General features: G+C 43.4%; 1 long non-coding RNA gene across 1 annotated transcript; it reads right to left on the bottom strand.

The window, feature by feature from the left end:
- Nucleotides 1-3,440: 3,440 nt before the first annotated feature.
- Nucleotides 3,441-7,958, bottom strand: LOC138365819 (uncharacterized). Its single transcript, XR_011229029.1, has 2 exons — nucleotides 7,640-7,958; nucleotides 3,441-7,114 (listed from the first exon to the last, which is right to left on the bottom strand). It is a non-coding gene; the product is annotated as an uncharacterized lncRNA (long non-coding RNA).
- Between the last annotated feature and the right edge of the window lie 1,275 nt (nucleotides 7,959-9,233).

A 9,233-nucleotide genomic window follows, 5' to 3' on the forward strand; every position in this document is an offset into this window, starting at 1 on the left:
CCTATCAATATTATAAAAAATATTTGAAAAAAATTATATTTCAGACAGCTTTACTCCAACCTTGTAAAATTTTACATATTGAATTCCAGTCAGTTTGGTTTCTGATCTCCCCCCACCCAAAAAAAAAAAATAGTACCAATAATGCCATTATTACTTTGCTTGATTTAATCTAAACAGCCTTTGACAAAAATGAGTTGCTAGTTAGTCTCTTCAATGACCTAAGAAAAGCTTTTCATATTGTAAATCATAATAACCTTCTTAATCTTTGTACTGCATGTTAGTTTAATATGATAATCCTGAAGTGAGCATAACAAAAATTATTCCCAAAAGTTTGTGTTTTCTCATGTTGATAAAATCTCTTCCCTAATGATGGACAAAGAAAACCACTTACTTCAATGTGAGTGAAAAGAAGAAGTAGGCACTCGATGTGGACGCTTATGGTGGGGTCTCCGGAAGTCGTGTAGTGGGGTCTCCGGAAGTCATGTAGTGGGGTCTCCGGAAGTCGTGTAGTGGGGTCTCCGGAAGTCGTGTAGTGGGGTCTCCGGAAGTCGTGTAGTGGGGTCTCCGGAAGTCATGTAGTGGGGTCTCCGGAAGTCGTGTAGTGGGGTCTCCGGAAGTCGTGTAGTGGGGTCTCCGGAAGTCGTGTAGTGGGGTCTCCGGAAGTCGTGTAGTGGGGTCTCCGGAAGTCATGTAGTGGGGTCTCCGGAAGTCATGTAGTGGGGTCTCCGGAAGTCGTGTAGTGGGGTCTCCGGAAGTCGTGTAGTGGGGTCTCCGGAAGTCGTGTAGTGGGGTCTCCGGAAGTCATGTAGTGGGGTCTCCGGAAGTCGTGTAGTGGGGTCTCCGGAAGTCGTGTAGTGGGGTCTCCGGAAGTCGTGTAGTGGGGTCTCCGGAAGTCGTGTAGTGGGGTCTCCGGAAGTCATGTAGTGGGGTCTCCGGAAGTCGTGTAGTGGGGTCTCCGGAAGTCGTGTAGTGGGGTCTCCGGAAGTCGTGTAGTGGGGTCTCCGGAAGTCGTGTAGTGGGGTCTCCGGAAGTCGTGTAGTGGGGTCTCCGGAGTCGTGTGGCTGAGTCAAGACCCAAGAACCACAACTATTTATTCTTCATATTTTATCACTGAGTTTTTAGTGTTTTCTTTTTTTTTTTTTTTTTTTGCTTATCTTATGTACATGAATGTCAATTATGATTTCTACACAGCAGAACATGTGTATTGTTCCAAGTAATAATTATACACATGTCACTAATGTGTCCATAAAAATGCTTATCATTACAATATTACTAGTTCAATTTTCATTTTATATACACAGTTTGTCCTATTACACACACTATTCTTCGCAAGTGTGTGATAATCAGTGAAGCAGTTAATGGTGCAAAAAGGTCACTACGCAGCAGGTGCACAGAGATTTTCGCTTCCCGTCTTCATTATTTGTGCTTGCAAACAATGCGAGCACTGAGAGAGAACTCTATCAACATCAGAGGTCCGAGACTGTTCAACACGCTTCCACTACACATAAGGGGCATAACTGGCCGACCCCTCACAGTGTTCAAGAGAGAACTGGATAAGCACCTCCAAAGGATACCTGATCAACCAGGCTGTGACTCATACGTCAGGCTGCGAGCAGCCGCGTCCAACAGCCTGGTTGATCAGTCCGGCAACCAGGAGGCCTGGTCGACGACCGGGCCGCGGGGACGTTAAGCCCCGGAAGTACCTCAAGGTAAGGTAAGGTAACGTGTACCTTCACCACATATTCCCATACTCAGCATGTAACCAAGCTTGTGTAAAGCAAAGCCGTCTTTATAAAAGTCTGTTGGGAGCAGAGCGAGGCATTGTTGGGGCACAAATTCTCGTCAATACACTCGTTTATTGGCCAAACTTTACAAGTAATTGTGACAACAAAGCAAGATTAAACATACAGAGTGGTGACTTCTTGCCTGATTTCACCAAATACATGTTGAAACAGTTCAGCACTGTCATGTCCACAAGGTGAGAAAACAATTTTTTAGTTCACTTTAGCAACACCCGACAGCACCAATCATCATGTCACATTTATATACCAATCTCATGTTTGTATTATAGTCTAATACACACTTGATTTATACAATTTCCCATGTGTTGCAGAGTTCACTTTACCACTATGCAGACACTTTTCACCACTGTGAATCATATTCACCAGTGTCAACATATTCAATTCCCATCCATCTTTCAAACGCACTAATAAAATCTTGTTTTATCATTGTGCACTGATAAAATTTTCTAAGCTGACAATCAGCCACTGAAATTCCAGTATCAAACACATACATTTCTCTCCTATGTGGCTCTACTCTACCTCTGACTTCAATCATATGCTGAAGTAAGAACATAGTTAGAAAAGGCCCAATACAATAATTGTGAGTGTACAAAATATGCCCCACTGTTCGGCAGTGGTTCCATTAGCATCTACCACACTCCCAGAAAACCTTGACTGGGTATGTTTATGTCTATACCTGGATATAATAATATTTCTAACACTATATATGTATATATATATCCATGAGGATCAAGGATATATTCCCTAAATCCACTGGGGATTTGGGGCTTGACCATGCCAAAGAAGCTGAAGGGGTATGGAGTGGATCAAGTGGGTGAAACAAAGACGAAGCCGAGTCTGGCCTCATCGTAGCTGGAGCTACAGAGCCAGATCTTCCATTACTGTCTGATACAGGGACAGTTCGATACCCCTTCCCTATGAGCTTGTGTTTGATAGATCATTTCAGTTACCATTGTTTCAAAAGTTTGGGCTCTGGAGATGGGGGGTGCAAGAGATGTAAGGGAGCCGGTCGGCCGAGCGGACAGCACACTGGACTTGTGATCCTGTGGTCCCGGGTTCAATCCCGGGCGCCGGCGAGAAACAATGGGCAGAGTTTCTTTCACCCTATGCCCCTGTTACCTAGCAGTAAAATAGGTACCTGGGTGTTAGTCAGCTGTCACGGGCTGCTTCCTGGGGGTGGAGGCCTGGTCGAGGACCGGGCCGCGGGGACACTAAAAGCCCCGAAATCATCTCAATATAACCTCAAGATTATGGGTTTGTTTCCCCTCATTCTTACTGCATACAAATACAAGAGATAGTTACAAGATAACCTCAAGATTATGGGTTTGTTTCCCCTCATTCTTACTGCATACAAATACAAGAGATAGTTACAGATACCTCAAGATTATGGGTTTGTTTCCCCCTCATTCTTACTACATACAAATACAAGAGATAGTTACAGCCTTTATGAGAATGTACTCCACCTCTAAGGTAGTAACCAATGCACTCAATTGAATGCATAACCTAAACTTTATAATATGCTTAATGAGACATACTTTGATAGGGGGGAACTTATACTTCTCACTGCTAAACTCAATCATAGTTAACATAAAAACTAGGTTAAATGATAGCCTTAAGATTTAAATTCATACAAAAAAATTCTTGTATATTTTACTTTAGTAGAATGGACAAAACCAAATGGTTTCTAAGTTAAGAACTAAAATTATCTGGCAAAATACAAAAGTTAGTCAACAAGAACAATAGCATAATAATACAATACAAATGAGCCAATCTGAAATTTTCAAAATATGAAAGGAGCAAGTACAGTACTTGTACCTCATCAGACACGACAGACTTTACAAAGTGAACTGTAATACTGGAAAGTGATACAGAAATAATACAATGTCGATTACTTTACACTTGGGATGCTCTACACAAGGTACATTGAAACACACACACAGAGGTAATAGAATTCAACACTCAAGAGGCTGGAATCAAAATATTGCCAGGGGTTAGCTGGAACATTTATAATAAAGTTTAACAATCCTGCCCAATCTTTAACATGCTACACAATTCTATATGCAGCCCCACTAACCACACTTCACAGATACTTAAGGACAGTAAGTGTCCAAGTAAGGATTGGACATTAATAATGCCCAATCCTCCAGTGCTGGGGAAGATTGTTTAGGATGGACAGGAATGCAATCCCACTTCGCGTCTCTCCGTGTTACCACTGCCCCCACAAAGACCGAGTTACACCTTCCATTCGTCTTTGCTGCCAACATCTTTCAATACTTTTGAGTTTCAAATTACATTGCTAATAACTCCTCATAGAAGTTAAGATTGGATTTCTACATTTAACACTTATATTTCAATAATGTTTTCCAGTCACGAATGTATTTGCAATGTTTCTATAAGAACGGAAGCACCTGTTTACATTCATTTAGAGGGGAACACTTCACCCTTGATGAACATGCCAACTATGCATGTGTAGGCTAACTTGTTGGGTAAGTTTTAAGGTACTGTTTAAGACTCAAAACTTCCACGAGTCCAGGGGCTCACATCTGCTTTCTCAGGCCTCAACTATGCCATCAAGGGTGCCCCTCCAGGGTGTGAGAGGTCTCAGTACATACCAAGAGAGTGACCACGAGAATAGTATGTAGCAGTATGCGACACTCATTGTCGCCCAGCTCAATGTTTCAGAAGACGATACTCAAGCAGACTAGCTCTTCTAACTATACTCCTCTGTGAACATAAGACTGGTGTCTGTGGCACCGTAAAGCCACACACGAGGGAAATGCCGCTGTTTGGAACTGGTAATGCAGTGGGTTCTTGTCAGCTGAGGAAATGTGACAGGATGTTATCAGTGTGTTGGAGTGACAGGTGGGAGATGAATGACAACTATTCACACAGATGCGTTGGTAGACAGTTGGAAAGTGAACTTTGCATAACAGGGTAAAATATATAAACTTGATTATGTCATGGACTACAATGTGAATATGCACTTCATAGATAATAATAATAATAATAATAATAATAATAATAATAATAATAATAATAATAATATTTTATTTAGGAAAAGTACATACATAGATGCAGAGTTACAAACATTCTGATTGATTTATAGATAGAGCTAGTACATACAATACCTAAAGACACTAGGACGCATAGCATTTCGGGCAAGGTGAGGTGGACAAAAAAACACTTAGACTAAAACTTAATAGTAATTGAGCTTAAAGTATAAATTGCATTGAAAGAAAAAAATAGATAAAAAAAGGGGATAACGTGGTAGAAAATAGCCAATATACAAGTTGGTCAACAAACAGCATTGTTTAAAAAATAGTAAGACATGGGTTGACATTGAGGGGTAAGGTAGGTTACATGAAGTTAATTAGGTAGTACTTAAGTTTTCATCTTAAACTGGTTGAGAGAGGTACAATCTTTGACATGAATGGGAAGGTCATTCCACATTCTGGGTCCCTTGATTTGTAGAGCATTTCTAGTTTGATTAAGTCGTACTCTTGGAATATCAAATAGCTATTTGTTTCTGATGTGGTGCCCATGGGTTCTGTTACAACCTTCTAAGAAGCATTTAAGGTCAGGATTGACATTACAATTCAAAGTTTTAAATATACAGAGTACACACGAGAGGATGTGCAGTGACTTAATATCTAACATATTCAGAGATTTGAGTAAGGGTACTGAGTGCTGTCTGGGGCCAGAGTTAGATATTGTTCTAATAGAAGCTTTGTGTTGGGTAATTAGAGGACGTAAATGATTTTGGGCAGTAGAACCCCAAGCACAAATACCATAGTTGAGATAAGGATAGATGAGAGAGTAATAGAGCGTCACCAGGGCAGGGCGAGATACATAATATCTGATATTAGAAAGAATGCCAACAGTTTTGGAAACTTTTTTTGCCACATTTAGAATGTGTCCCTAGAAATTCAGCTTGTTATCGATGAGGACACCAAGGAATTTACCATCAACTTTACTACTGATTTGTGCGGGCTAATTTGATTGCAATTCGAAGAATAACAATCAATTGTTTGATTTGTATATTGTTTATTCTTAGATTAATTTCATTTGAGGATTTATTGCCAAACAAAATATAAAGTTTTGTCAATGTTAAGGGTGAGTTTGTTAGCAGTTAGCCAAAGATGGACTTTATTTAGTTCAGTATTCACAGTGACATTTAGAGCAATCGGGTCAGGACTGGAGAAAATGAGAGTTGTGTCATCAGCAAATAAGATTGGTTTGAGGTGTTGAGAGGCATTTGGAAGGTCATTAATGTCGATGAGAAAGAGGAGAGGGCCAAGTATGCTGCCCTGTGGAACACCAATGTTTATGGTTGGTGTAGAAGAAATGGAATTATTTACAGAAACATACTGGAGCCTGTCAGTAAGGTAAGACTGAAGGTATTGCAGGGAGTGGCCTCTGACTCCATAATGATGTAATTTAAGAAGAAGGTTTTGGTGGTTGACAATGTCAAAAGCCTTATGTAGGTCCACAAATAACCCAACAGGGAACTCATTTTTATCAAGTGCCGTATGTATCAAGTTAATTATACTAATAAGTGCAACTTTAGTGCTTTTATTGGGTCTGAAACCATATTGGCAAGTGCTAAGTATATTGAGTTTGGCTAGATATGAGTAAAGCTGCTTGTACATTAGCTTTTCAAATATTTTTGACAAGGTTGGCAGAATTGATATAGGTCTGTAATTGTTGACATCAGTGAGATCACCACATTTGTGGACTGGGGTTACTCTCTTTTTTTAGAATATCCTAAAAGGTTTGGAGTTGAAGTGATTTGCTGAAGAGCAATGCAATGGCAGGAGTTAGAAATCTGTAGGCTTTTTTGTAAATTAGAGATGGTATCTCATCAAGGGCACTTGACTTAGTTTTAAGGGAGCGGATTACCTCATTAACATCAGAGGGATTAGCAGGAGGTAGGTACAGAGACTCTGGATAGTTACCTGTAAGGTAGTCTTTAATATTAGTGAGTGAGGATGGAATATCATGAGCAATTATTGTCCCAATGGATGAAAAGAACCTATTGAACTCAATAGCAGTGTCTGAGGCTGAAAGCACACCATTGTCATAGGATAGGAGAATTGTTTTTTATTCAAAATCTTTTTTGATAAAAAAATGATTTAGAAAATAAAAAATGAAGATAAAATAATAGATGAAGATAAAATGAATAAAAAGTCAAGATATAAAATGATTTAGAAATAGTGTACAAAAAAATGGACATATAAAAATCTGTTGCAACTTGTTCGTGTTGAATCGGCCACGTGAACACCTCCAGGAGAGTCTCTGGCATGGGAGACCACCTGGCTGTGATATGGCATGGGAGACCACCTGGCTGTGATGTCATGGCATGGGAGACCACCTGGCTGTGATATGGCATGGGAGACTACCTGGCTGTGATGTCATGGCATGGGAGACTACCTGGCTGTGATATGGCATGGGAGACCACCTGGCTGTGATATGGCATGGGAGACCACCTGGCTGTGATATGGCATGGGAGACTACCTGGCTGTGATGTCATGGCATGGGAGACTACCTGGCTGTGATATGGCATGGGAGACCACCTGGCTGTGATATGGCATGGGAGACCACCTGGCTATGATGTCATGGCATGGGAGACCACCTGGCTGTGATATGGCATGGGAGACCACCTGGCTATGATGTCATGGCATGGGAGACCACCTGGCTGTGATATGGCATGGGAGACTACCTGGCTATGATATTATGGTATGGGAGACCACCTGGCTATGATATGGCATGGGAGACTACCTGGCTATGATATTATGGTATGGGAGACCACCTGGCTATGATATGGCATGGGAGACTACCTGGCTATGATGTCATGGCATGGGAGACCACCTGGCTATGATATGGCATGGGAGACTACCTGGCTATGATATTATGGTATGGGAGACAATCTGGGTGTGATATCATGGCATGCAAGATCACCTGGCTGCAATATCATGGCATGGGAGACCACCTGGCTGTGATATGGCATGGGAGACCACCTGGCTGTGATATGGCATGGGAGACCACCTGGCTGTGATATGGCATGGGAGACTACCTGGCTATGATGTCATGGCATGGGAGACCACCTGGCTGTGATGTCATGGCATGGGAGACCACCTGGCTGTGATGTCATGGCATGGGAGACTACCTGGCTGTGATATGGCATGGGAGACCACCTGGCTGTGATATGGCATGGGAGACCACCTGGCTGTGATATGGCATGGGAGACCACCTGGCTGTGATATGGCATGGGAGACCACCTGGCTGTGATATGGCATGGGAGACCACCTGGCTGTGATATGGCATGGGAGACCACCTGGCTGTGATGTCATGGCATGGGAGACTACCTGGCTGTGATATGGCATGGGAGACTACCTGGCTGTGATATGGCATGGGAGACCACCTGGCTGTGATATGGCATGGGAGACCACCTGGCTGTGATATGGCATGGGAGACCACCTGGCTGTGATATGGCATGGGAGACTACCTGGCTATGATGTCATGGCATGGGAGACCACCTGGCTGTGATGTCATGGCATGGGAGACCACCTGGCTGTGATGTCATGGCATGGGAGACTACCTGGCTGTGATATGGCATGGGAGACCACCTGGCTGTGATATGGCATGGGAGACCACCTGGCTGTGATATGGCATGGGAGACCACCTGGCTGTGATATGGCATGGGAGACCACCTGGCTGTGATATGGCATGGGAGACCACCTGGCTGTGATGTCATGGCATGGGAGACTACCTGGCTGTGATATGGCATGGGAGACTACCTGGCTGTGATATGGCATGGGAGACCACCTGGCTGTGATATGGCATGGGAGACCACCTGGCTGTGATATGGCATGGGAGACCACCTGGCTGTGATATGGCATGGGAGACTACCTGGCTATGATGTCATGGCATGGGAGACCACCTGGCTGTGATGTCATGGCATGGGAGACCACCTGGCTGTGATGTCATGGCATGGGAGACTACCTGGCTGTGATATGGCATGGGAGACCACCTGGCTGTGATATGGCATGGGAGACCACCTGGCTGTGATATGGCATGGGAGACCACCTGGCTGTGATATGGCATGGGAGACCACCTGGCTGTGATATGGCATGGGAGACCACCTGGCTGTGATATGGCATGGGAGACTACCTGGCTATGATGTCATGGCATGGGAGACCACCTGGCTGTGATATGGCATGGGAGACCACCTGGCTGTGATATGGTATGGGAGACCACCTGGCTGTGATGTCATGGCATGGGAGACTACCTGGCTGTGATATGGCATGGGAGACTACCTGGCTGTGATATGGCATGGGAGACCACCTGGCTGTGATGTCATGGCATGGGAGACCACCTGGCTGTGATATGGCATGGGAGACTACCTGGCTGTGATATGGCATGGGAGACCAC

Source organism: Procambarus clarkii, chromosome 18 (genome assembly GCF_040958095.1).
Source record: "Procambarus clarkii isolate CNS0578487 chromosome 18, FALCON_Pclarkii_2.0, whole genome shotgun sequence".
NCBI classification, from domain to species: Eukaryota; Metazoa; Arthropoda; class Malacostraca; order Decapoda; family Cambaridae; genus Procambarus; species Procambarus clarkii.